Below are 25,396 nucleotides of genomic sequence, written 5' to 3'. Positions count from 1 at the left end.
TGCCCCAGCCAAGCCCCCTGTGTAAACAGACAATTGCCTTGGGTTCCAGAAGCTAACAGGACTCTTGGTGCCTGGAGAAGGTGGAGAAGTTAGGAAAGACTGGAGGAGGTAGAGAAGGTCATGAGAAAGTAGAGAAGATCTGAAGAAGGTAGCGAAAGCCTGGATTAAGTAGAGAAGATTTGGAGAAGGTAGAGGAGGCCTGGAGAAGGCAGGTGAGGCCTGGAGAAGGTAGAGAAGGTCTGGAGAAGGTAGATGAGGCCTGGAGAAGGTAGAGAAGGTCTGGAGAAGGTAGGTGAGGCCTGGAGAAGGTAGATGAGGCCTGGAGAAGGTAGATGAGGTCTGGAGAAGGTAGATGAGGCCTGGAGAAGGTAGAGAAGGCCTGGAGAAGGTAGATGAGGCCTGGAGAAGGTAGGTGAGGCCTGGAGAAGGTAGAGAAGGTCTGGAGAAGGTAGATGAGGCCTGGAGAAGGTAGAGAAGGTCTGGAGAAGGTAGGTGAGGCCTGGAGAAGGTAGATGAGGCCTGGAGAAGGTAGATGAGGTCTGGAGAAGGTAGATGAGGCCTGGAGAAGGTAGAGAAGGCCTGGAGAAGGTAGATGAGGCCTGGAGAAGGTAGGTGAGGCCTGGAGAAGGTAGGTGAGGCCTGGAGAAGGTAGAGGAGGCCTGGAGAAGGTAGAGGAGGCCTGGAGAAGGTAGAGGAGGCCTGGAGAAGGCAGAGGAGGCCTGGAGAAGGCAGAGGAGGCCTGGAGAAGGTAGAGGAGGCCTGGAGAAGGTAGAGGAGGCCTGGAGAAGGCAGAGGAGGCCTGGAGAAGGCAGAGGAGGCCTGGAGAAGGCAGAGAAGATTTGGAGAAGGTAGAGGAGGCCTGGAGAAGGTAGAGAAGATTTGGAGAAGGTAGAGGAGGCCTGGAGAAGGCAGAGGAGGCCTGGAGAAGGCAGAGGAGGCCTGGAGAAGGCAGAGGAGGCCTGGAGAAGGTCGAGGAGACCTGGAGAAGGTAGAGAAGATTTGGAGAAGGCAGAGGAGGCCTGGAGAAGGTAGAGGAGGCCTGGAGAAGGTAGAGGAGGCCTGGAGAAGGCAGAGGAGGCCTGGAGAAGGCAGAGGAGGCCTGGAGAAGGTAGAGGAGGCCTGGAGAAGGCAGAGGAGGCCTGGAGAAGGCAGAGAAGATTTGGAGAAGGTAGAGGAGGCCTGGAGAAGGTAGAGAAGATTTGGAGAAGGTAGAGGAGGCCTGGAGAAGGCAGAGGAGGCCTGGAGAAGGCAGAGGAGGCCTGGAGAAGGTCGAGGAGACCTGGAGAAGGTAGAGAAGATTTGGAGAAGGCAGAGGAGGCCTGGAGAAGGTAGAGGAGGCCTGGAGAAGGTAGAGGAGGCCTGGAGAAGGCAGGGGAGACCTGGAGAAGGCAGGGGAGGCCTGGAGAAGGTAGAGGAGGCCTGGAGAAGGTCGAGGAGACCTGGAGAAGGTAGAGAAGATTTGGAGAAGGCAGAGGAGGCCTGGAGAAGGTAGAGGAGGCCTGGAGAAGGTAGAGGAGGCCTGGAGAAGGCAGGGGAGACCTGGAGAAGGCAGGGGAGGCCTGGAGAAGGTAGAGGAGGCCTGGAGAAGGTAGGGGAGGCCTGGAGAAGGCAGGGGAGGCCTGGAGAAGGCAGAGGAGGCCTGGAGAAGGTAGAGGAGGCCTGGAGAAGGTAGAGGAGGCCTGGAGAAGGCAGAGGAGGCCTGGAGAAGGTAGAGGAGGCCTGGAGAAGGCAGAGGAGGCCTGGAGAAGGCAGAGGAGGCCTGGAGAAGGCAGAGGAGGCCTGGAGAAGGTCGAGGAGACCTGGAGAAGGTAGAGAAGATTTGGAGAAGGCAGAGGAGGCCTGGAGAAGGTAGAGGAGGCCTGGAGAAGGTAGAGGAGGCCTGGAGAAGGCAGGGGAGACCTGGAGAAGGCAGGGGAGGCCTGGAGAAGGTAGAGGAGGCCTGGAGAAGGTCGAGGAGACCTGGAGAAGGTAGAGAAGATTTGGAGAAGGCAGAGGAGGCCTGGAGAAGGTAGAGGAGGCCTGGAGAAGGTAGAGGAGGCCTGGAGAAGGCAGGGGAGACCTGGAGAAGGCAGGGGAGGCCTGGAGAAGGTAGAGGAGGCCTGGAGAAGGTAGGGGAGGCCTGGAGAAGGCAGGGGAGGCCTGGAGAAGGCAGAGGAGGCCTGGAGAAGGTAGAGGAGGCCTGGAGAAGGTAGAGGAGGCCTGGAGAAGGCAGAGGAGGCCTGGAGAAGGTAGAGGAGGCCTGGAGAAGGCAGAGGAGGCCTGGAGAAGGCAGAGGAGGCCTGGAGAAGGCAGAGAAGATTTGGAGAAGGTAGAGGAGGCCTGGAGAAGGTAGAGAAGATTTGGAGAAGGTAGAGGAGGCCTGGAGAAGGCAGAGGAGGCCTGGAGAAGGCAGAGGAGGCCTGGAGAAGGCAGAGGAGGCCTGGAGAAGGTCGAGGAGACCTGGAGAAGGTAGAGAAGATTTGGAGAAGGCAGAGGAGGCCTGGAGAAGGTAGAGGAGGCCTGGAGAAGGTAGAGGAGGCCTGGAGAAGGCAGGGGAGACCTGGAGAAGGCAGGGGAGGCCTGGAGAAGGTAGAGGAGGCCTGGAGAAGGTAGGGGAGGCCTGGAGAAGGCAGGGGAGGCCTGGAGAAGGCAGGGGAGGCCTGGAGAAGGCAGAGGAGGCCTGGAGAAGGCAGGGGAGGCCTGGAGAAGGTAGAGGAGGCCTGGAGACAGTAGAGATGTGATAAGCATGTGATATGTGATGAGAAAACACTTCCTGAATGATAAAAAGTTGTATTCATCAGTTAAATGGTCGTACTTACACATTAGCCAATTAACATAAATGAACAGCAGGAACCAACTCTGGCCAAACGTAGAGTGCAATGGGAAGGTCATTTTCCCTATTTGGTGGCTTCCCACCTCTACACAGCTTGCAGCCAAGACTGACCGGAGGGGACCTTCCCATTGCATTCTACGTTTGGCCAGAGATGATTTCTGTTGTTAATTTCTGTTGATTGGCTGATGTGTAATTTATGACCATTTAACTGATTAATAAAACATTTTCATCTATCAGGAAGTGTTTTCTCTTGTACAGATTTCATCATTGATGTCCATGGGCAATCGGTTGTAGAGTGGGTTTAGGCTGATACCAGCTGGTGGTGGCTGAGGTAGCATTGGCAGGTCCTGTAGGGGGAATCAAATTCCTTATGTAGCGCCGGTACTCCTGAAGAGCACGTGCTATGTTTTGTAAATTTAGTTTTTTCTAAGACCATAGTTGGGTCTTGGGGTTAAATTATGTAATTTGTGATTCTGGTATCAGTTTGGCCAGACTGTATTGTGTTCTGCCTGATCATAGGCGCATGTATCACCTTTGACAGGCATCAGAACGCAGTCTGGTTGGACGCATTGGGTACCAATCAGTGGGTGCGTTGTCTCGCTGTGTATTCCGGGAGAGGGTACTTAAGGTGCTGAGGTCACGTGGTTCTGGGTTCCGGTACAGAAGTACGTTCTGACTCCATGGTCCTGGTCCTCCTGACCAGCCCCCGGAGGCCCTCATGGCCTGGGGTGCGGATCCATCCATTTCCGAGTCTTGGCACTGCCTAGTCCGAGGCGCAGTAACTGGAAGGAGGATTTCAAGGTGGTCCGGTGCCGTCTCGGGTTTGGAGAGGCCCAGCAACTGAAAACGTAACCAGGGGAGGACTCTTCAGAAGAGGGCCATGCACGAGGCTGACTGATCGGTAAGAGCCTGGAAGCTGAGCTGGAAGGACACCAAGCGAATCCGCATTCTTACGGTATCACCGGACCGGCTGCAAGATACCGGTACTGTAAGAAAGTTCCTAATTTCATCCTTCGGTTACACCCGAGTTTCTGCGCTAACTTACAATTCTACAATCAAGTCTGTGGCAGAGACTTTGTTCATCTTAAATCACCTGTCCGCTGCTAAATCCACAAACAGGGATTCATCCGGTAGCTGAAATATCCAGTTGCAAATGGCTATTCCCTGAATCATGTAGAGAGACATTCCAAGTGTCAGCAGTCTCCAAAAAAGTACCTGAGCTTCCCTACCCATCCCCTCTATTCCCTACTGAGAACTTTCATACCCATCCCCTCTATTCCCTACTGAGAGCTTCCCTACCCATACCCTCTATTCCCTACTGAGAGCTTCCATACCCATCCCCTCTATTCCCTACTGAGAACTTTCATACCCATCCCCTCTATTCCCTACTGAGAGCTTCCCTACCCATACCCTCTATTCCCTACTGAGAGCTTCCATACCCATACCCTCTATTCCCTACTGAGAGCTTCCATACCTATACCCTCTATTCCCTACTGAGAACTTTCATACCCATCCCCTCTATTCCCTACTGAGAGCTTCCCTACCCATACCCTCTATTCCCTACTGAGAGCTTCCATACCTATACCCTCTATTCCCTACTGAGAGCTTCCCTACCCATACCCTCTATTCCCTACTGAGAGCTTCCATACCTATACCCTCTATTCCCGACTGAGAGCTTCCCTACCCATACCCTCTATTCCCTACTGAGAGCTTCCCTACCCATACCCTCTATTCCCAACTGAGAACTTTTACACCCATACCCTCTATTCCCTACTGAGAGCTTCCATACCCATACCCTCTATTCCCTACTGAGAGCTTCCATACCCATACCCTCTATTCCCTACTGAGAGCTTCCATACCCATACCCTCTATTCCCTACTGAGAGCTTCCATACCCATACCCTCTATTCCCTACTGAGAGCTTCCATACCCATACCCTCTATTCCCTACTGAGAGCTTCCCTACCCGTACCCTCTATTCCCTACTGAGAGCTTCCCTACCCATACCCTCTATTCCCTACTGAGAACTTCCATACCCATACCCTCTATTCCCTACTGAGCTTCCCTACCAGTACCCTCTATTCCTTACTGAGAGCTTCCCCACCCGTACCCTCTATTTCCTACTGAGGGCTTTCCTACCCGTACCCTCTATTCCCTACTGAGAGCTTCCCTACCCGTACCCTCTATTCCCGACTGAGAGCTTCCCTACCCATACCCTCTATTCCCTACTGAGAGCTTCCCTACCAGTACCCTCTATTCCTTACTGAGAGCTTCCCCACCCGTACCCTCTATTCCCTACTGAGGGCTTTCCTACCCGTACCCTCTATTTCCTACTGAGAGCTTCCCTACCCGTACCCTCTATTCCCTACCGAGAGCTTCCATACCTATACCCTCTATTCCCTACTGAGAGCTTCCCTACCCGCACCCTCTATTCCCTACTGAGAGCTTCCCTACCCATACCCTCTATTCCCTACTGAGAGCTTCCCTACCCATACCCTCTATTCCCTACTGAGAGCTTCCCTACCCATCCCCTCTATTCCCTACTGAGAGCTTCCCTACCCATCCCCTCTATTCCCTACTGAGAGCTTCCATACCCATACCCTCTATTCCCAACTGAGAGCTTCCCTACCAGTACCCTCTATTCCCTACTGAGAGCTTCCATACCTATACCCTCTATTCCCTACTGAGAGCTTCCCTACCCATACCCTCTATTCCCTACTGAGAGCTTCCCTACCAGTACCCTCTATTCCCAACTGAGAGCTTCCCTACCAGTACCCTCTATTCCCTACTGAGAGCTTCCATACCCATACCCTCTATTCCCTACTGAGAGCTTCCCTACCAGTACCCTCTATTCCCTACTGAGAGCTTCCCTACCAGTACCCTCTATTCCCTACTGAGAGCTTCCATACCTATACCCTCTATTCCCTACTGAGAGCTTCCCTACCCATACCCTCTATTCCCTACTGAGAGCTTCCCTACCAGTACCCTCTATTCCCAACTGAGAGCTTCCCTACCAGTACCCTCTATTCCCTACTGAGAGCTTCCCTACCCATACCCTCTATTCCCTACTGAGAGCTTCCATACCCATACCCTCTATTCCCTACTGAGAGCTTCCATACCCATACCCTCTATTCCCTACTGAGAGCTTCCCTACCAGTACCCTCTATTCCCAACTGAGAGCTTCCCTACCAGTACCCTCTATTCCCTACTGAGAGCTTCCATACCCATACCCTCTATTCCCTACTGAGAGACTGTGTTTTGTTCAACGTTTTATGCAAATAAAAATTCTTAAAAGGGATTCAAGTGTCGGTCTCTGCAGTTATTGGGCCATCAACCTCGGGAACCCCCTAGATGAGAACGAGGTGCAGAAGGTAAATCGTAAGCCCAGCAAAACCAGCCGCTCCTTCGGGGTCAGTGCTACACTTATTATGCAAGCTGGACTCACATGTTACATATTTGCCCCCAATCCATTACTCTGCTCAGCTCTGTGATAGAGCAAGAGAAGGAGGAAGGAAGAAGGAAGAGAAGGTCTGGGGAAGGAAGAAGGAAGAGAAGGTCTGGGGAAGGAAGAAGGAAGAGAAGGTCTGGGGAAGGAAGAAGGAAGAGAAGGTCTGGGGAAGGAGGAAGGAAGAGAAGGTCTGGGGGGAGGTATAGAAGGTTTGGGGAAGGCACAGATGTGATATGTGATGAGAAAACATTTCCTGATAGATAAAAAGTTTTATTCATCAGTTAAAATCAATATAAAATAACAGCAGAAACCATCTCTGGCCAAATGTAGAGTTCAATGAGAATGCGGTATTCCTTCTTTGATGGCTTCTCACCCTTCCCCAGATCCCTACCGAGACTGACCTGATGGGGCCTTCCCATTGCACTCTATCTAGCTCTGTGATAGAGCAAAGGAACACGGAATCTTGTGCCCCAACCTACCTCCCCTCCTCAATATCTTGTGTTTGAACAGACAATTGCCTTGGGTTCTAGTCTGTTTTTGTCCCCATAATGACTCCTTGGGTGCAATTTTGAGAAAGGTACCAAGATGCTTCACACTAGGAGAAGGTGATGGTAGAGAAGATCTGAAGGAGGCAGAGAGGGCCTGGAGAACAAATAGAAAGGCTGGGAGAAGATAGAGAATGTTCTGACACCCTGAACACAGGTGGAAAGGTAGGTAATTCTCAACCATGCTCCTTGGGGTAGATAACTGATCACCAATGTAAGGAACATTCTTCTCACTGATCACCAATGTAAGGAACATTCTTCCCACTGATCACCAATGTAAGGAACATTCTTCCCACCGATCACCAATGTAAGGAACATTCTTCTCACTGATCACCAATGTAAGGAACATTCTTCTCACTGATCACCAATGTAAGGAACATTCTTCTCACTGATCACCAATGTAAGGAACATTCTTCTCACTGATCACCAATGTAAGGAGCATTCTTCTCACTGATCACCAATGTAAGGAACATTCTTCTCACTGATCACCAATGTAAGGAACATTCTTCCCACTGATCACCAATGTAAGGAACATTCTTCTCACTGATCACCAATGTAAGGGACATTCTTCTCACTGATCACCAATGTAAGGAACATTCTTCTCACTGATCACCAATGTAAGGAACATTCTTCTCACTGATCACCAATGTAAGGAACATTCTTCCCACTGATCACCAATGTAAGGGACATTCTTCTCACTGATCACCAATGTAAGGAACATTCTTCTCACTGATCACCAATGTAAGGAACATTCTTCCCACTGATCACCAATGTAAGGAACATTCTTCTCACTGATCACCAATGTAAGGAACATTCTTCCCACTGATCACCAATGTAAGGAACATTCTTCTCACTGATCACCAATGTAAGGAACATTCTTCCCACTGATCACCAATGTAAGGGACATTCTTCTCACTGATCACCAATGTAAGGAACATTCTTCTCACTGATCACCAATGTAAGGAACATTCTTCTCACTGATCACCAATGTAAGGAACATTCTTCCCACTGATCACCAATGTAAGGAACATTCTTCTCACTGATCACCAATGTAAGGAACATTCTTCTCACTGATCACCAATGTAAGGAACATTCTTCTCACTGATCACCAATGTAAGGAACGTTCTTCTCACTGATCACCAATGTAAGGGACATTCTTCTCACTGATCACCAATGTAAGGAACATTCTTCTCACTGATCACCAATGTAAGGAACATTCTTCTCACTGATCACCAATGTAAGGAACATTCTTCCCACTGATCACCAATGTAAGGAACATTCTTCCCACTGATCACCAATGTAAGGAACATTCTTCTCACTGATCACCAATGTAAGGAACGTTCTTCTCACTGATCACCAATGTAAGGAACGTTCTTCTCACTGATCACCAATGTAAGGAACGTTCTTCTCACTGATCACCAATGTAAGGAACATTCTTCTCACTGATCACCAATGTAAGGAACATTCTTCCCACTGATCACCAATGTAAGGAACATTCTTCCCACTGATCACCAATGTAAGGAACATTCTTCTCACTGATCACCAATGTAAGGAACATTCTTCTCACTGATCACCAATGTAAGGAACATTCTTCCCACTGATCACCAATGTAAGGAACATTCTTCTCACTGATCACCAATGTAAGGAACATTCTTCCCACTGATCACCAATGTAAGGAACATTCTTCTCACTGATCACCAATGTAAGGAACATTCTTCTCACTGATCACCAATGTAAGGAACATTCTTCTCACTGATCACCAATGTAAGGAACATTCTTCTCACTGATCACCAATGTAAGGAACGTTCTTCTCACTGATCACCAATGTAAGGAACATTCTTCTCACTGATCACCAATGTAAGGAACATTCTTCCCACTGATCACCAATGTAAGGAACATTCTTCTCACTGATCACCAATGTAAGGAACGTTCTTCTCACTGATCACCAATGTAAGGAACATTCTTCTCACTGATCACCAATGTAAGGAACATTCTTCTCACTGATCACCAATGTAAGGAACATTCTTCCCACTGATCACCAATGTAAGGAACATTCTTCTCACTGATCACCAATGTAAGGAACATTCTTCTCACTGATCACCAATGTAAGGAACATTCTTCTCACTGATCACCAATGTAAGGAACATTCTTCCCACTGATCACCAATGTAAGGAACATTCTTCTCACCGATCACCAATGTAAGGAACATTCTTCTCACCGATCACCAATGTAAGGAACATTCTTCCCACTGATCACCAATGTAAGGAACATTCTTCTCACTGATCACCAATGTAAGGAACATTCTTCTCACTGATCACCAATGTAAGGAACATTCTTCCCACTGATCACCAATGTAAGGAACATTCTTCTCACTGATCACCAATGTAAGGAACATTCTTCTCACTGATCACCAATGTAAGGAACATTCTTCTCACTGATCACCAATGTAAGGAACATTCTTCCCACTGATCACCAATGTAAGGAACATTCTTCTCACTGATCACCAATGTAAGGAACATTCTTCTCACTGATCACCAATGTAAGGAACATTCTTCCCACTGATCACCAATGTAAGGAACATTCTTCTCACTGATCACCAATGTAAGGAACATTCTTCCCACTGATCACCAATGTAAGGAACATTCTTCTCACTGATCACCAATGTAAGGAACATTCTTCCCACTGATCACCAATGTAAGGAACATTCTTCTCACTGATCACCAATGTAAGGAACATTCTTCCCACTGATCACCAATGTAAGGAACATTCTTCCCACTGATCACCAATGTAAGGGACATTCTTCTCACTGATCACCAATGTAAGGAACATTCTTCTCACTGATCACCAATGTAAGGAACATTCTTCCCACTGATCACCAATGTAAGGAACATTCTTCTCACTGATCACCAATGTAAGGAACATTCTTCCCACTGATCACCAATGTAAGGAACATTCTTCCCACTGATCACCAATGTAAGGGACATTCTTCCCACTGATCACCAATGTAAGGAACATTCTTCTCACTGATCACCAATGTAAGGAACATTCTTCTCACTGATCACCAATGTAAGGAACATTCTTCCCACTGATCACCAATGTAAGGAACGTTCTTCTCACTGATCACCAATGTAAGGAACATTCTTCTCACTGATCACCAATGTAAGGAACATTCTTCCCACTGATCACCAATGTAAGGAACGTTCTTCTCACTGATCACCAATGTAAGGAACATTCTTCTCACTGATCACCAATGTAAGGAACATTCTTCCCACTGATCACCAATGTAAGGAACGTTCTTCTCACTGATCACCAATGTAAGGAACATTCTTCTCACTGATCACCAATGTAAGGAACGTTCTTCTCACTGATCACCAATGTAAGGAACGTTCTTCTCACTGATCACCAATGTAAGGAACGTTCTTCTCACTGATCACCAATGTAAGGAACGTTCTTCTCACTGATCACCAATGTAAGGAACATTCTTCTCACTGATCACCAATGTAAGGAACATTCTTCCCACTGATCACCAATGTAAGGAACATTCTTCCCACTGATCACTAGTGATGGCCGAACGGTTCGCCCGGCGGTCGTTTCGCGGCGAATTTCCGACTTTCGCCGTCCGCGGGTTCGAACGCCTTTTTCCGTCGTTCGCCCCGGCGGACTTACGTGTTTAATGTATACAAGAACTTTAACCTTTCGTGACACGTTTATCATGTGTTACAGGACAACCAATTGAGACATGACAGCTCATGGACACTTGGACATTCCCCCTAACCTATAAATACACCCGATCCGGTGGCCATTTTACATTCTTTCTTCTGTCACTGTAGGGAAAGGATCCTGTGTGGAGTAGGGACAGAGAAAACGCTAGCTATTTGGTACACAAAAGTTCTTTTCAGGACTGGTATAGGTGTTAGGTCAGCAGCCTGAGTTTCTTTTGTCAGTTTAGATAAAGGGACAGAGCGCTGTATGCTGCTATTTTAGGGACAGCTCAGCCAGATTAGTCTTTCTTCATCATCATCATCATCATCATCATTAGCTGTTACTATCAGGTCCACAAAAGAGCTGTTCCAGCTAATCGTTCCAGCCTACTCTTTTTTGCCAATTTGTATAGGGACAGGCAGGAAGCAGTGTGTCAGGCAGTGAGGATAATTTTAAAGACTTGCTGTTACTATTAGTTCCACAAAGGTTCTTTTCAGGACTGGTATCAGTGGTACGGTAATAGGCTTGTACACGTATAATATTCTTTCTTCCAAATATAGAAAGAATATTATACTTGACTGCTGCCCTTCTGCTGCAGTCTGCTAATCATTCACAACTCACTTGTTCCACAAAGCTCTTTATCAGGACTGGTAACTTGGTCTGTCTAGGGTGCTACGGTACATAGGCTTGGGTGCGGTACAGTCTGCTGTTCTGTAAGGACCGCTATCGGTCCACAATACATAGGGTTGCCGTGCACTACTGCTGACCGCTGCCCTATACTGCAGCAGTCCTTCAGCGGTATAGGGACTGACGCACAGTCTGCTAAACACTAACACACAACCTGCTTGGTCCACAAAAGTTCTTATAAGGACTGGTAACTTGGTATAGGGTGCTACGGTACATAGGCCTGAGTGCGTTACAGTCTGCTGTTCTGTAAGGACCGCTATCGGTCCACAATACATAGGGTTGCCGTGCACTACTGCTGACCGCTGCCCTATACTGCAGCAGTCCTTCATTGGTATAGGGACTGACGTACAGTCTGCTAATCACTAACACACAACCTGCTTGGTCCACAAAAGTTCTTATAAGGACTGGTAACTTGGTATAGGGTGCTACGGTACATAGGCCTGAGTGCGTTACAGTCTGCTGTTCTGTAAGGACCGCTATCGGTCCACAATACATAGGGTTGCCGTGCACTACTGCTGACCGCTGCCCTATACTGCAGCAGTCCTTCAGCGGTATAGGGACTGACGCACAGTCTGCTAAACACTAACACACAACCTGCTTGGTCCACAAAAGTTTTTATAAGGACTGGTAACTTGGTATAGGGTGCTACGGTACATAGGCCTGAGTGCAGTACAGTCTGCTGTTCTGTAAGGACCGCTATCGGTCCACAATACATAGGGTTGCCGTGCACTACTGCTGACCGCTGCCCTATACTGCAGCAGTCCTTCATTGGTATAGGGACTGACGTACAGTCTGCTAATCACTAACACACAACCTGCTTGGTCCACAAAAGTTCTTATAAGGACTGGTAACTTGGTATAGGGTGCTACGGTACATAGGCCTGAGTGCGTTACAGTCTGCTGTTCTGTAAGGACCGCTATCGGTCCACAATACATAGGGTTGCCGTGCACTACTGCTGACCGCTGCCCTATACTGCAGCAGTCCTTCATTGGTATAGGGACTGACGTACAGTCTGCTAATCACTAACACACAACCTGCTTGTTCCACAAAAGTTCTTATAAGGACTGGTAACTTGGTATAGGGTGCTACGGTACATAGGCCTGAGTGCGTTACAGTCTGCTGTTCTGTAAGGACCGCTATCGGTCCACAATACATAGGGTTGCCGTGCACTACTGCTGACCGCTGCCCTATACTGCAGCAGTCCTTCATTGGTATAGGGACTGACGTACAGTCTGCTAATCACTAACACACAACCTGCTTGGTCCACAAAAGTTCTTATAAGGACTGGTAACTTGGTATAGGGTGCTACGGTACATAGGCCTGAGTGCGTTACAGTCTGCTGTTCTGTAAGGACCGCTATCGGTCCACAATACATAGGGTTGCCGTGCACTACTGCTGACCGCTGCCCTATACTGCAGCAGTCCTTCAGCGGTATAGGGACTGACGCACAGTCTGCTAAACACTAACACACAACCTGCTTGGTCCACAAAAGTTTTTATAAGGACTGGTAACTTGGTATAGGGTGCTACGGTACATAGGCCTGAGTGCGTTACAGTCTGCTGTTCTGTAAGGACCGCTATCGGTCCACAATACATAGGGTTGCCGTGCACTACTGCTGACCGCTGCCCTATACTGCAGCAGTCCTTCATTGGTATAGGGACTGACGTACAGTCTGCTAATCACTAACACACAACCTGCTTGGTCCACAAAAGTTCTTATAAGGACTGGTAACTTGGTATAGGGTGCTACGGTACATAGGCCTGAGTGCGTTACAGTCTGCTGTTCTGTAAGGACCGCTATCGGTCCACAATACATAGGGTTGCCGTGCACTACTGCTGACCGCTGCCCTATACTGCAGCAGTCCTTCAGCGGTATAGGGACTGACGCACAGTCTGCTAAACACTAACACACAACCTGCTTGGTCCACAAAAGTTCTTATAAGGACTGGTAACTTGGTATAGGGTGCTACGGTACATAGGCCTGAGTGCAGTACAGTCTGCTGTTCTGTAAGGACCGCTATCGGTCCACAATACATAGGGTTGCCGTGCACTACTGCTGACCGCTGCCCTATACTGCAGCAGTCCTTCATTGGTATAGGGACTGACGTACAGTCTGCTAATCACTAACACACAACCTGCTTGGTCCACAAAAGTTCTTATAAGGACTGGTAACTTGGTATAGGGTGCTACGGTACATAGGCCTGAGTGCGTTACAGTCTGCTGTTCTGTAAGGACCGCTATCGGTCCACAATACATAGGGTTGCCGTGCACTACTGCTGACCGCTGCCCTATACTGCAGCAGTCCTTCATTGGTATAGGGACTGACGTACAGTCTGCTAATCACTAACACACAACCTGCTTGTTCCACAAAAGTTCTTATAAGGACTGGTAACTTGGTATAGGGTGCTACGGTACATAGGCTTGAGTGCGGTACAGTCTGCTGTTCTGTAAGGACCGCTATCGGTCCACAATAGATAGGGTTGACGTGCACCACTGCTGACCGCTGCCCTATACTGCAGCAGTCCTTCAGCGGTATAGGGACTGACGTACAGTCTGCTAAACACTAATACACAACCTGCTTGGTCCACAAAAGTTCTTATAAGGACTGGTAACTTGGTATAGGGTGCTACGGTACATAGGCTTGAGTGCGGTACAGTCTGCTGTTCTGTAAGGACCGCTATCGGTCCACAATAGATAGGGTTGACGTGCACCACTGCTGACCGCTGCCCTATACTGCAGCAGTCCTTCAGCGGTATAGGGACTGACGCACAGTCTGCTAAACACTAACACACAACCTGCTTGGTCCACAAAAGTTTTTATAAGGACTGGTAACTTGGTATAGGGTGCTACGGTACATAGGCCTGAGTGCGTTACAGTCTGCTGTTCTGTAAGGACCGCTATCGGTCCACAATACATAGGGTTGCCGTGCACTACTGCTGACCGCTGCCCTATACTGCAGCAGTCCTTCATTGGTATAGGGACTGACGTACAGTCTGCTAATCACTAACACACAACCTGCTTGGTCCACAAAAGTTCTTATAAGGACTGGTAACTTGGTATAGGGTGCTACGGTACATAGGCCTGAGTGCGTTACAGTCTGCTGTTCTGTAAGGACCGCTATCGGTCCACAATACATAGGGTTGCCGTGCACTACTGCTGACCGCTGCCCTATACTGCAGCAGTCCTTCAGCGGTATAGGGACTGACGCACAGTCTGCTAAACACTAACACACAACCTGCTTGGTCCACAAAAGTTTTTATAAGGACTGGTAACTTGGTATAGGGTGCTACGGTACATAGGCCTGAGTGCAGTACAGTCTGCTGTTCTGTAAGGACCGCTATCGGTCCACAATACATAGGGTTGCCGTGCACTACTGCTGACCGCTGCCCTATACTGCAGCAGTCCTTCATTGGTATAGGGACTGACGTACAGTCTGCTAATCACTAACACACAACCTGCTTGTTCCACAAAAGTTCTTATAAGGACTGGTAACTTGGTATAGGGTGCTACGGTACATAGGCTTGAGTGCGGTACAGTCTGCTGTTCTGTAAGGACCGCTATCGGTCCACAATAGATAGGGTTGACGTGCACCACTGCTGACCGCTGCCCTATACTGCAGCAGTCCTTCAGCGGTATAGGGACTGACGTACAGTCTGCTAAACACTAATACACAACCTGCTTGGTCCACAAAAGTTCTTATAAGGACTGGTAACTTGGTATAGGGTGCTACGGTACATAGGCTTGAGTGCGGTACAGTCTGCTGTTCTGTAAGGACCGCTATCGGTCCACAATAGATAGGGTTGACGTGCACCACTGCTGACCGCTGCCCTATACTGCAGCAGTCCTTCAGCGGTATAGGGACTGACGCACAGTCTGCTAAACACTAACACACAACCTGCTTGGTCCACAAAAGTTTTTATAAGGACTGGTAACTTGGTATAGGGTGCTACGGTACATAGGCCTGAGTGCGTTACAGTCTGCTGTTCTGTAAGGACCGCTATCGGTCCACAATACATAGGGTTGCCGTGCACTACTGCTGACCGCTGCCCTATACTGCAGCAGTCCTTCATTGGTATAGGGACTGACGTACAGTCTGCTAATCACTAACACACAACCTGCTTGGTCCACAAAAGTTCTTATAAGGACTGGTAACTTGGTATAGGGTGCTACGGTACATAGGCCTGAGTGCGTTACAGTCTGCTGTTCTGTAAGGACCGCTATCGGTCCACAATACATAGGGTTGCCGTGCACTACTGCTGACCGCTGCCCTATACTGCAGCAGTCCTTCAGCGGTATAGGGACTGACGCACAGTCTGCTAAACACTAACACACAACCTGCTTGGTCCACAAAAGTTCTTATAAGGACTGGTAACTTGGTATAGGGTGCTACGGTACATAGGCTTGAGTGCGGTACAGTCTGCTGTTCTGTAAGGACCGCTATCGGTCCACAATAGATAGGGTTGACGTGCACCACTGCTGACCGCTGCCCTATACTGCAGCAGTCCTTCAGCGGTATAGGGACTGACGTACAGTCTGCTAAACACTAATACACAACCTGCTTGGTCCACAAAAGTTCTTATAAGGACTGGTAACTTGGTATAGGGTGCTACGGTACATAGGCTTGAGTGCGGTACAGTCTGCTGTTCTGTAAGGACCGCTATAGGTCCACAATAGATAGGGTTGACGTGCACCACTGCTGACCGCTCACCTATACTGCAGCAGTCCTTCAGCGGTATAGGGACTAAGAGTTTTGTCACAGGGTCATTTAAAAAATGACATGCAGAGGAAGAGGCAGGCCCTTCCGCAGGGGTGGTAGGGGTAGGGCAGGAGCAACAGGCTTGAGCCAAAGTGGGAAGTTGCAGAAGGTGCGTTCAATTACTTTAAAGGATGCACCAGACTTGGTTGAGTGGCTCGCTCAGCCTTACTCTTCTGCACCCTCCTCATCCTCTCGATCTGCACCCTCTTCTTCACTCTCTGCTATGTGCACCCCCAAAGACACTACCACCAACAACACGACCACCACCACCACCACCACATACCTTCCGCTTGAGTCACTGGAATTATTTTCCGATCCATATCAAGAGGACATTTCTGATGCGCAGCCACTCTTGGTATTGGATCAGGAAGAGGAGGTAGCAACAAGCGCTACTCAGCAGTCTGACGCCAGTACCCAGATCAGCCCAAGGAGGAGGTTGGTCCCCGGTGTTGCTGCCTACTCTACTTATAGCGGTGGGGAAGGTGACGTTGATGATGACGTGTCTAGTGATGTCACGTGGGTGCCCACAAGAGAGGAAGAGGAGGGGAGTTCAGAGGGAGATATGGACCAGCAGATAGGGAGGCGAAGCAGCAATGACTTACATTGCACAGCAGGGACAAAGCAGACTGCAAATGTATCAGGAGCGAGTCATCGACCATGTACGGTCACATCTGGCGCTCCCAGGACACCGGCACATGGCTCCGCAGTGTGGGCTTTTTTTAACGTGTCCGCTGCTGACAATAGCGTTGCCATCTGCAATCTTTGCAGTCAACGCGTTAGTCGCGGTAAGCCCAATACTCACCTAGGGACGACCGCCTTAAGAAGGCACATGAGCAGCCATCACCGAGCCCAGTGGGAGCAACGGAACACACAAAGCCACACTGCAGGCTCTCACCGTCCAGCCTCGTCTTCTACTTCTCCTTCTCCTCTCTCCTCACAATTGTCCTCCACTCCACCTTCCATCACGCCAAGCTCACATTTTTCTGCAAAAAGGCAGGCTTCCGTGGGCCTAATGTTTGAGCGTAAAAAAATGATGACGCCGGATAACCCTCTTGCCCAACGGTTGGCGGCTGGCTTGTCAGAACTCATAGCCCGCCAACTACTGCCATATAAACTGGTGGACTCGGAGGCCTTTCGCAAATTTGTGGCCATTGGAACACCACAATGGAAGGTCCCAGGAAGGAAGTATTTCTCAGAGAAGGGCATCCCAGAGCTATATGGCCATGTTCAGCGGCAAGTGAATGTATCTCTGGCACACAGTGTCGGTGCCAAGATACATCTGACCACAGACACGTGGTCTAGCAAACACGGGCAGGGAAGGTATATCAGTTTTACTGCCCACTGGGTGAACCTTCTGACGGCCGTCAAGCATGTAACCCGTGGCACCCGTGTAGATTTGGTTTTACCGCCACGGATTGCATGCAGGCCTGACTCTTCTTCTCCTCCTCCTACTCCATCCTCCTCCCTCTCCTCCTCAGCTGCCTCCTCCTTTTCCGCTGCTAGCGTCTCTTCCACTGCACCGCCCAAGCTCCCCAGAACCTATTCCACATGCCAGGTGAGACGTTGCCATGCCGTGCTGCGTCTGTTGTGCCTGGAAGCAAAGAGCCACACTGGCCCGGCACTCCTTTCAGCTTTGCGTTCACAGGCAGATGAGTGGCTAACACCGCTCAATTTGACAGTTGGTAAAGTGGTGTGTGACAACGGTGCCAATCTGCTTAGCGCATTGAAACAGGGCAAAATCACGCACGTGCCGTGCATGGCACACGTCTTAAACTTGGTCGTGCAGCGATTCCTTGTCAAATACCCTGGGGTCCAGGACATCTTGCGGCAGGCAAGGAAAATCTCGGCCCATTTCAGAAGATCTTACACGGCCATGGCTCGCCTTGCTGACATTCAGCGGCGACACCATCTGCCGGTCAGACGTCTTATTTGCGATTGCCCGACGCGATGGAACTCAACCTTCTATATGCTTGATAGGCTGCTCCAGCAGAAACGTGCAGTTAACGTCTACCTGTATGAACTCTGCGAAAGAAACGGTTCTGGGGAGCTGGGTTTTTTTTCACCGCGCCAGTGGCTGCTCATGCGCGACACATGCAGACTTCTGCGCCCATTTAAGGAGATCACCAAACTGGTCAGTCGCAGCCATGGCGCCATCAGTGACATGGTACCTTATGCCTTCTTTCTGGAGCGTGCATTGCGTCGTGTCATTGATCAGGCTGTGGAGGAGCAGGAGCGGGAAGATGAGGAAGTCGCAATGCTGGATGAATTCCCAGGGGGGGCTACTCTATCTGAGACAAGTCAACAACAGGAGTCTGATGAGGAGTCAGAGGAGGATGGTGCCGGGGCGGATGAGCAGGAGCAAGAAGAGCATGCTTTAAACCTTTCTGGGATCCCTGTTGTGCGAGGATGGGGAGAGGAGAATGAAGAGGACGACATTATCCTGGATGATGAGCAGGAGCCAGGCCACCACACCGCTTCCACTTTAGTGCAAATGGGGGCCTTCATGCTCCAGTGTTTTAATAGGGACCCCCGTATAAAAAGCATGAGGGTCAAGGACCAGTACTGGGTGGCAACGTACTTAGACCCCCGGTACAAACACAAAATGGCGGAAATGTTACCGCCGTCGCAGAGGGCTGTCAGAATGCAGCACTTCCAGGCCTTGCTTCGAGAAATGCTGCATTCTGCTTTTGCGTGCGCTGGCAGAGGAGCAATTCCCACTCCCAGAGAAGGATTTGCGGGTACCAATCCAACAGCGCCTGCAAGAAGAGGCCGGTTTGAAGATGTGTTGGTGACTTCGGATATGAGGTCATTCTTTCAGCCGACCCATCGACAGGTGTCATCCGGATCCAGCATCAGGGAACGCCTAGACCGTCAGGTGTCCGACTACATTGGGTTAACGGCCGATGTGGACGCTCTGAGGAGTGATGAACCCCTAGACTACTGGGTGGGCAGGCTTGACCTCTGGCCAGAGCTTGCCCAATTTGCAATCGAACTGTTGGCTTGCCCCTCATCCAGTGTCCTGTCCGAAAGGACGTTCAGCGCAGCAGGGGGGATTGTGACCGATAAGCGTACTCGCCTAGCTCACCACAGTGTTAACTACCTCACATTTCTAAAAATGAATGAGGCATGGATCTCGGAGGAATTCAACACATGTGATCAGTAGACCATGTATATGTCTATAAACTATTTTTGGAATCAAGCACACAGACCTTCTTAATTCATTTGGCTCACTTCCCTGACCCAAAAAAGCACACCGTACTATATGCCCCTACCCTCCTCTTTGAAGAGGTTGAGCGGTGTCATATTTCTACTGGGGCTGCTTATTATGAGGGGCTCCCACCATCCCTGTGCTGTGCTGACTTCCTCCTGGGGGTTCTTATTATGAGGGGATCACACCATCCCTGTGCTGTGCTGACTTCCTCCTGGGGCTGCTTACGGTGCTGCTGTCAGCGCTGTATGTCACGGTGCTGCTGTCAGCGCTGTATGTCACGGAGCTGCTGTCAGCGCTGTATGTCACGGAGCTGCTGTCAGCGCTGTATGTCACGGAGCTGCTGTCAGCGCTGTATGTCACGGAGCTGCTGTCAGCGCTGTATGTCACGGAGCTGCTGTCAGCGCTGTATGTCACGGAGCTGCTGTCAGCGCTGTATGTCACGGAGCTGCTGTCAGCGCTGTATGTCACGGTGCTGCTGTCAGCGCTGTATGTCACGGAGCTGCTGTCAGCGCTGTATGTCACGGAGCTGCTGTCAGCGCTGTATGTCACGGAGCTGCTGTCAGCGCTGTATGTCACGGAGCTGCTGTCAGCGCTGTATGTCACGGTGCTGCTGTCAGCGCTGTATGTCACGGAGCTGCTGTCAGCGCTGTATGTCACGGAGCTGCTGTCAGTGCTGTATGTCACGGAGCTGCTGTCAGCGCTGTATGTCACGGAGCTGCTGTCAGCGCTGTATGTCACGGAGCTGCTGTCAGCGCTGTATGTCACGGTGCTGCTGTCAGCGCTGTATGTCACGGAGCTGCTGTCAGCGCTGTATGTCACGGAGCTGCTGTCAGCGCTGTATGTCACGGAGCTGCTGTCAGCGCTGTATGTCACGGAGCTGCTGTCAGCGCTGTATGTCACGGAGCTGCTGTCAGCGCTGTATGTCACGGTGCTGATGTCAGTGCTCTGTATTACGGTGCTGCTGTCAGTGCTCTGTATCTCCTGCACCCTCTTGTTTGCCTACCCTGGTCCCTGACCTTCCCTCTCCTCCATTGCCTTCATTACCTCCATAGTCCTGAATTGTCAGAACAATTTCCCAAATAAAAAAAAAATGCTTGTAGTTATCGATCCCAAATTCACCTCATACATGTATTATGCTATTGTCCAGGTGGTGGGACTACGTGCTACCCCCTAATAATTACCCCGTGGCCGCAAATTCGACCTAAAGGTTTGCGAAATTCGCCTCCCATTGAAGTCAATGGAGCCCGCGGCGAACGGTCGTTTTCGCGAACGTTTGTGTCCGTTCGCGTTTCGCGTTCGCGAAACGTCCCGTCGGAAGTTCGTCCATCACTACTGATCACCAATGTAAGGAACATTCTTCTCACTGATCACCAATGTAAGGAACATTCTTCCCACTGATCACCAATGTAAGGAACGTTCTTCTCACTGATCACCAATGTAAGGAACATTCTTCCCACTGACCACCAATGTAAGGAACATTCTTCCCACTGATCACCAATGTAAGGAACATTCTTCTCACTGATCACCAATGTAAGGAACATTCTTCCCACTGATCACCAATGTAAGGAACATTCTTCTCACTGATCACCAATGTAAGGAACGTTCTTCTCACTGATCACCAATGTAAGGAACATTCTTCTCACTGACCACCAATGTAAGGAACATTCTTCTCACTGATCACCAATGTAAGGAACATTCTTCCCACTGATCACCAATGTAAGGAACATTCTTCTCACTGATCACCAATGTAAGGAACGTTCTTCTCACTGATCACCAATGTAAGGAACATTCTTCTCACTGACCACCAATGTAAGGAACATTCTTCCCACTGATCACCAATGTAAGGAACATTCTTCTCACCGATCACCAATGTAAGGAACATTCTTCTCACTGATCACCAATGTAAGGAACATTCTTCCCACTGATCACCAATGTAAGGAACATTCTTCTCACTGATCACCAATGTAAGGAACATTCTTCTCACCGATCACCAATGTAAGGAACATTCTTCTCACTGATCACCAATGTAAGGAACATTCTTCCCACTGATCACCAATGTAAGGAACATTCTTCTCACTGATCACCAATGTAAGGAACATTCTTCTCACTGATCACCAATGTAAGGAACATTCTTCCCACTGATCACCAATGTAAGGAACATTCTTCTCACTGATCACCAATGTAAGGAACATTCTTCTCACCGATCACCAATGTAAGGAACATTCTTCTCACTGATCACCAATGTAAGGAACATTCTTCCCACTGATCACCAATGTAAGGAACATTCTTCTCACTGATCACCAATGTAAGGAACATTCTTCCCACTGATCACCAATGTAAGGAACATTCTTCTCACTGATCACCAATGTAAGGAATATTCTTCTCACTGATCACCAATGTAAGGAACGTTCTTCTCACTGATCACCAATGTAAGGAACATTCTTCTCACTGATCACCAATGTAAGGAACATTCTTCCCACTGATCACCAATGTAAGGAACATTCTTCTCACTGATCACCAATGTAAGGAACATTCTTCTCACCGATCACCAATGTAAGGAACATTCTTCTCACTGATCACCAATGTAAGGAACATTCTTCCCACTGATCACCAATGTAAGGAACATTCTTCTCACTGATCACCAATGTAAGGAACATTCTTCCCACTGATCACCAATGTAAGGAACATTCTTCTCACTGATCACCAATGTAAGGAACATTCTTCCCACTGATCACCAATGTAAGGAACATTCTTCTCACTGATCACCAATGTAAGGAACATTCTTCTCACTGATCACCAATGTAAGGAACGTTCTTCTCACTGATCACCAATGTAAGGAACATTCTTCCCACTGATCACCAATGTAAGGAACATTCTTCTCACTGATCACCAATGTAAGGAACATTCTTCCCACTGATCACCAATGTAAGGAACATTCTTCTCACCGATCACCAATGTAAGGAACATTCTTCTCACTGATCACCAATGTAAGGAACATTCTTCTCACTGATCACCAATGTAAGGAACATTCTTCTCACTGATCACCAATGTAAGGAACATTCTTCTCACCGATCACCAATGTAAGGAACATTCTTCTCACTGATCACCAATGTAAGGAACATTCTTCTCACTGATCACCAATGTAAGGAACATTCTTCTCACTGATCACCAATGTAAGGAACATTCTTCTCACTGATCACCAATGTAAGGAACATTCTTCTCACTGATCACCAATGTAAGGAACATTCTTCTCACTGATCACCAATGTAAGGAACATTCTTCTCACTGATCACCAATGTAAGGAACATTCTTCCCACTGATCACCAATGTAAGGAACATTCTTCCCACTGATCACCAATGTAAGGAACATACAGCACTCTATAAATTACATGTGACATATAACACCCCATAGGTTACATTGTAGCAGACACTACTGGGGTCTGCAGAGTGGTGACACATGGGGGGGGTCATCTTTCAGTTTGTAGTGAAGGAGATGTAGGGAGTTCCTGGTGGAGCGGGGGTCATGTGAGGACGCTGGCGCAGCAAATAACGGGAGTAAATAGAAATATATGAGGCGTATGGGGGGTCCCTCCCTCTTCACACCCCCCTTAGATCCCCACTCAGTGCCTGGCAATACTCGGAGCCGTATACTGACACACTGAGCCGTATACTGACACAAGGATCTATATAATGACACAAGGATCTATATAATGACACAAGGATCTATATACTGACACAAGGATCTGAATACTGACACACTGAGCTGTATACTAATATACTGACCTATATACTGACACCCACTGACCCTTACACAGGCCTACCTGAGTGTGGCCCCTCCCAGAGCGCCGGTCAGTTTTGGGGCCCCGATGGCTCTGCAGAGTCTCTGTGTTGCAGCTGAAGCCAGGCGGAGGAGGGGGGAGAGGGCAGGATGGGGGGGATGGGAGATGAATGTGTAATCACTGCGTTGTTAACTCATTGCGAGAATCACCAGCCAGCAGCTGCCCTTCCCCCGGAGCCGGAGCTCTGCCAACCGCCTGACAAAGGGTTAACCCGGCCGGCCATTCTGCTACATAATACATGGACCTGGAGGAAACTAGGCCAACTCCAGACAGGGGCCCTCCGGGGCCGTACACCCCGTCCCCCCAATCCTGACCCCCCTACATAATACATGGACCTGGAGGAAACTAGGCCACCTCCAGACAGGGGCCCCCCGGGGCCGCACACACCGTCCCCCCAATCCTGACCCCCCTACATAATACATGGACCTGGAGGAAACTAGGCCACCTCCAGACAGGGGCCCCCCGGGGCCGTACACCCCATTCCCCCAATCCTGACCCCCCTACATAATACATGGACCTGGAGGAAACTAGGCCACCTCCAGACAGGGGCCCCCCGGGGCCGCACACCCCGTCCCCCCAATCCTGACCCCCCTACATAATACATGGACCTGGAGGAAACTAGACCACCTCCAGACAGGGGCCCCCCGGGGCCGTACACCCCGTCCGCCCAATCCTGACCCCCCCACATAATACATGGACCTGGAGAAAACTAGGCCACCTCCAGACAGGGGCCCCCCGGGGCCGTACACCCCGTCCCCCCAATCCTGACCCCCCTACATAATACATGGACCTGGAGAAAACTAGGCCACCTCCAGACAGGGGCCCCCCGGGGCCGTACACCCCATTCCCCCAATCCTGACCCCCCTACATAATACATGGACCTGGAGAAAACTAGGCCACCTCCAGACAGGGGCCCCCCGGGGCCGTACACCCCGTCCCCCCAATCCTGACCCCCCTACATAATACATGGACCTGGAGGAAACTAGACCACCTCCAGACAGGGGCCCCCCGGGGCCGTACACCCCGTCCCCCCAATCCTGACCCCCCTACATAATACATGGACCTGGAGGAAACTAGACCACCTCCAGACAGGGGCCCCCCGGGGCCGTACACCCCCTCCCCCCAATCCTGACCCCCCTACATAATACATGGACCTGGAGGAAACTAGACCACCTCCAGACAGGGGCCCCCCGGGGCCGTACACCCCGTCCCCCCAATCCTGACCCCCCTACATAATACATGGACATGGAGAAAACTAGACCACCTCCAGACAGGGGCCCCCCGGGGCCGTACACCCCCTCCCCCCAATCCTGACCCCCCTACATAATACATGGACCTGGAGGAAACTAGGCCACCTCCAGACAGGTGCCCCCCGGGGCCATACACCCCGTCCCCCCAAATCCTGACCCCCCTACATAATACATGGACCTGGAGGAAACTAGACCACCTCCAGACAGGGGCCCCCCGGGGCCATACACCCCGTCCCCCCAATCCTGACCCCCTACATAATACATGGACCTGGAGGAAACTAGACCACCTCCAGACAGGGGCCCCCCGGGGCCGCACACCCCGTCCCCCCAATCCTGACCCCCTATATAATACATGGACCTGGAGGAAACTAGACCACCTCCAGAAAGGGGCCCCCCGGGGCCGTACACCCCCTCCCCCCAATCCTGACCCCCCTACATAATACATGGACCTGGAGGAAACTAGGCCACCTCCAGACAGGGGCCCCCCGGGGCCGTACACCCCGTCCTCCCAATCCTGACCCTCCTACATAATACATGGACCTGGAGGAAACTAGACCACCTCCAGACAGGGGCCCCCCGGGGCCGTACACCCCGTCCGCCCAATCCTGACCCCCCTACATAATACATGGACCTGGAGGAAACTAGACCACCTCCAGACAGGTGCCCCCCGGGGCCGTACACCCCGTCCTCCCAATCCTGACCCCCCTACATAATACATGGACCTGGAGGAAACTAGGCCACCTCCAGACAGGTGCCCCCCAGGGCCGTACACCCCGTCCCCCCAAATCCTGACCCCCTACATAATACATGGACCTGGAGGAAACTAGACCACCTCCAGACAGGGGACCCCCGGGGCCGTACACCCCGTCCCCCAATCCTGACCCTCCTACATAATACATGGACCTGGAGGAAACTAGACCACCTCCAGACAGGGGACCCCCGGGGCCGTACACCCCGTCCTCCCAATCCTGACCCCCCTACATAATACATGGACCTGGAGGAAACTAGGCCACCTCCAGACAGGTGCCCCCCAGGGCCGTACACCCCGTCCCCCCAAATCCTGACCCCCTACATAATACATGGACCTGGAGGAAACTAGACCACCTCCAGACAGGGGACCCCCGGGGCCGTACACCCCGTCCCCCCAAT

General features: G+C 50.2%; 1 protein-coding gene across 1 annotated transcript in view; it reads right to left on the bottom strand.

Annotated features, from left to right (window-relative positions):
- LOC143997856 (uncharacterized) overlaps positions 1-23,133 on the bottom strand; it is a 30,158-nt gene extending 7,025 nt beyond the window's left edge. The window contains exon 1 of the mRNA XM_077493691.1: positions 22,980-23,133. The gene's annotated coding sequence lies outside the window, so the exon portion shown is untranslated. The remainder of the gene's footprint in view (positions 1-22,979) is intronic.
- Between the last annotated feature and the right edge of the window lie 2,263 nt (positions 23,134-25,396).

Source organism: Lithobates pipiens, unplaced genomic scaffold (genome assembly GCF_037356315.1).
Source record: "Lithobates pipiens isolate NorthernLeopardFrog02 unplaced genomic scaffold, aLitPip1_a1.2 Scaffold_19, whole genome shotgun sequence".
NCBI lineage: Eukaryota > Metazoa > Chordata > Amphibia > Anura > Ranidae > Lithobates > Lithobates pipiens.
Note: the sequence above shows the minus strand (reverse complement) of the source record. Positions and strands in the feature narration are given on the sequence as shown.